Genomic DNA, 4052 nt, shown 5'->3' with positions numbered 1-4052 from the left:
CCCAACTGAATTCACCGGCTTCAACTCTTTTTCTTCCCTTTTCAGAGGCTATGCTGTAGCAAAAAGGAAATCTTTCCAAGCACCACACTCTCTCCCTGTGCCCCTATAATTCTAGACTGTCTTTCCCTCCTGCTCTACACATGCAGAAAAACCATGTTCTATGCCACTTTCCAGCTGACATCCATAGCAGGTGGACCCCTGAAAATTCTCATTTTTCCATGGGGTTACATAGTTAGTAGGTGACAAAGTAAGGATTTGAACCAGGTCTGTTGTTCCAGAGTCTGTACTCTCAGCCATTGCACTATATTGACCATCAAGAAACAGCCACCCTTCCCCAAATTATCTTTCTCTCATCTAGGATTTTACCTGCACTTTCCTCCTTTCCCCCTGCCCCAATGTTTATTTATTTTTGAGAGAAAGAGAGTGCAAGCTGGAGAGGAGCAGAAAGAGAGAGTCAGAGGATATGAAGCAGCAGGCTCTGCACTGTCAGTGGAGACCCCCTACACAGGGCTTGAACTCACCAACCATGAGACCATGACCTGAGTGGAAGTTGGATGCTTAACCGACTGAGCCACCCAGGAGCCCCTTACCTGTGCTTTCCTTATCACACATCACTTTTTGATTTTTTTATTGTAACTATTTATATCATATACCCTACCTTCCTTACTAGACTATGATCTCCTCAACAGTAGGGATTGGGTCACATTTGGTGTGTCCCCAGCACCAGGCCCTGTGCTAGCACATGGCAGGGGGCCATTAAATGTGTGTTGGATGAGGGAATGAATACACGATCGAATGGATTTGAATCGTAGTGAGGTCTAGTGTTTGCCCATGGTGGAGCAGGGAGTCAGAACTCACTTTTCTGATGGGCCCAGCTTCCCGCTTCCTTGATAAAGACACCGTGGGAAGTGAAGGGGATGGAAGCGTTTCATCGATGAGTGAGGTCAGGAACACAAACCCCTGCATGTCTGTAATTACAGAGCTTCTTCACGCTGGCAGCATGCTGGGGAATGTTTTCAGTTCTCCAGGTTGGGAACTGCAGGTATTCCTGATGGCTTTGTGTGATCTCACACGGCTCTGAAAGGAAAAGAGAGAAGAGGCTGATAAAACTTGTGAGTGATCGCTTTGTCAAGTATAGGGTCTGCCCGTAGAGCAAGGGCCTCCAGCATGCACCCCACCTTCAAGACCCACTTCATTAGCTCAGAGGGGCCTCCAGCAACCCTTTCTGTGCTGGCTGGCCTCTTTGGGGGATCAGGGACTCCGCATGGAGCAGCTCATGGTCTCTAGCTGGGTTAAGGGCAGGGTCGATCCACCGGGAGTCCTTCCAAGTTGAGAAGCTCTGAGGTTCAAGGCACTGGGCGGAGGACCTGGAGTGTGTGTATCATCTACAAAGGGTGTGTATTTGTGTGTGTGTGTGCACATATGGGTGTTTGTGTGTGCTCATGCTCACCTGAATGTGTCAGAAGCAGTGAGGGGGCCCCAAAGTGGGACTGTGCTTTCTGCAAGGCCTTGAGGATAGCTGCTGGGTGCACTTTCTTCAAGGCTCTGTTCAAGATTCAGCTTTTCTGGGCGTGTCTGGGTGGTTCAGTAGGTTGAGCCTCTGATTCTTGATCTGGAGTCAGGTCTTGATCTCACGATTGTGAGTTTGAGCCCTGCATTGGGCTCCATGCTGGGCATGAAGCTTACTTAAAAAAAAAAAAAAAGAATAAAAAATAAAAGATTCAGTTTTTCTGCTCCAAGGCAAAATAGGCAGATAGGCTGATCAGACTCCTGGGAGGATCATGGCTGAGAGAATGGTTTCCGGCTTTGCCTTCTGCTCTCACTTTTGTTGAGAGAATGTAGGTTCCTAGCCAGCACTCCCAGCCTCATTCCCACAACTGTGGGAATCTCCTGCCCAAACAGAACCACAGCCTAAAAACTTTGCCTGTGCATGGTAGTTTTACTCTGATACTTGTCTTTTCAAAGCCCATTTACATCCATTATCACCTTTCATTCTTACAACAACCCCTCCAGAGGTGCAGAAAGCTGATTCTTTTTTTTTTTTAACTTTGTTTTAATGTTTATTTATTTATGTTGAGAGAGAGAGAGAGGGCACATGCATGTGCAAGTGGGGAGGGGGCAGAGAGACAGAGAGAGAGAGAATCCCAAGCAGGCTCTGCACTAACAAGCATAGAGCCCAATGTGGCGCTCGAACTCATGAACTGTGAGATCACGACCTGAGCCAAAATTAAGAGTTGGATTCTTAACCGACTGAGCCACCCAGGTGGCCCAAAAGCTGATTTTTTTTTATTATAAATGTTTGTTTATTTATTTATTTATTTATTTATTTATTTATTTATTTTGAGAGAGAGAGAAAGAGAGAGCAAGCAAAAGTGGGGGGGGGGCAGAGAGAGAGGGAGAGAGACAGAATCCCAAGCAGGCTCGCATTGTTAGCTCAGAGCCAGACAAAGGGCTTTATCTCATAACCATGAGATCATGACCTGAACCGAAATCAAGAGCTGGATGTTTTAATGACTGAGCCACCAAGGTGCCCCTCTTTTGATTATAGATGAGGAATTAAAGCCCAGAGCAGCTATATGGGCTTGTTTTGGGTCACACAGTAAATTAACAATGGAACCCCAGGCACTCCCTCTCTGGCTTCTTGACTCCAATTTCTTTCCTATCTTCAGTTCTGGGTCCCCATCTCCCCATCTCCTCCACCTCCTGTCTCCTCAAAGGAAATCTTCACAGAGAGGCTCACACTTTATAAGAAACATGCACATCAATTCTCCTGGTGCTGGGTAGACAGCAACTCAAAATGGGCACCCTTCTCACCTCCTTCCCTTATTCTGAGCCACCCCACTCCACCCCACCCAGGAGGAAGCTCATTTCTGGTAAGTATCCTCAATATAGCTCTTTCTGAAAATGTTGGGGGCACATGCCAGAGAGCTTCCTTGGGAGGAGAGCCAGTACTGTTTGCCCTTCTTGGGAAGGGGGAAGAGACAATGGTGGCTTGGGTCTCTATAAATGAACATATGTGGGCCTGGAGCAGGACTGGAGACCGGCAATGTGTTGCAAATTTCTCTTTGCCTCACTTCCCAGACTGGGAACCTAATGGTCACCTGGCCATTTCTTTGAGGCTTAGAAGTCATGAGGTCTGGTGTTACCCTACCTGAAATTTTGTTTATTTGGCTTTGGGGTGAGTCATTCATTGACTTGTTCATTGGCTCAGCAAATGCTTGTTGACTACTGGCCACATGTCAGTAGTCTTTCCTCTGGATACCACAGTGAATGCAACAGGCAGGATTCTAATCAGTCTGGAAAAGGACACAGCTAGTTGGCAAAACTGTTAGTTGGGGGTGGGGTAGAGCGGGGTCAAGGTGGAGATGTAAAGGGAGCTCAGAGAAACAGGGTAGCAGGGAAAGCCTCCTGGGGAAGAGACCTCTAAGCTGAGGATGGAAAGATGAGTGAGTGGCACTTTAAGCACCCAAGAGTATAAAGAGTGTTCCGGACACAGAATAGCATGTGTGAAGGCCTGGAACCTAGAGACAAGAGGCAAGAGGAAGGGGGAGGAGGAAAGTAATAAAAGATGAGGCTGAAAGGTGAGGCTGGGGCTGGGTCACGAAGCCTTGAAAACCGTACTGAGTGGAATGAACTTTACCCTAAAGATAATGGCTAAGCCACGAACAGGATTTAAGAAGATCGTGACGTGTTCAGATTTGTGTTTTAGAAAGATCTATTTTGGTTTTGTGTGGAGAGGTGGTGTTCACTGGAAATGTGACAAGAGCCAATGTTCACTGGAAATGTGAGCCACATATGTAATTTAAAATTTTCTAGTCGTCACCTTAAAAATGTAAAAAGATGTAAAAAGAAATAGGTGAAATTTTTAAAAATAATAGATGCTATTTAATCCAATATATCAAAATACTATCATTTAACAGATAATCAATAGAGAAATCTTAATAAGATATTTTACTTTTTTTTCATATTAAGCCTTCAAAATCCAGTGTGTATTTGACACTGATAATGCATCTCAATTTGGACTAGCCACGTTTTGAGTGCTCAATAGCTAC

The 4052-nt window shown here is 45.7% G+C and overlaps 1 long non-coding RNA gene across 1 annotated transcript; it reads right to left on the bottom strand.

The window, feature by feature from the left end:
* Positions 1-796: 796 nt before the first annotated feature.
* LOC122484737 lies at positions 797-1668 on the bottom strand. Its single transcript, XR_006297690.1, has 2 exons — positions 1451-1668; positions 797-1077 (listed from the first exon to the last, which is right to left on the bottom strand). It is a non-coding gene; the product is annotated as an uncharacterized LOC122484737 (long non-coding RNA).
* Between the last annotated feature and the right edge of the window lie 2384 nt (positions 1669-4052).

This window comes from Prionailurus bengalensis, chromosome E1 (assembly GCF_016509475.1).
Source record: "Prionailurus bengalensis isolate Pbe53 chromosome E1, Fcat_Pben_1.1_paternal_pri, whole genome shotgun sequence".
Lineage (NCBI taxonomy): Eukaryota > Metazoa > Chordata > Mammalia > Carnivora > Felidae > Prionailurus > Prionailurus bengalensis.
Note: the sequence above shows the minus strand (reverse complement) of the source record. Positions and strands in the feature narration are given on the sequence as shown.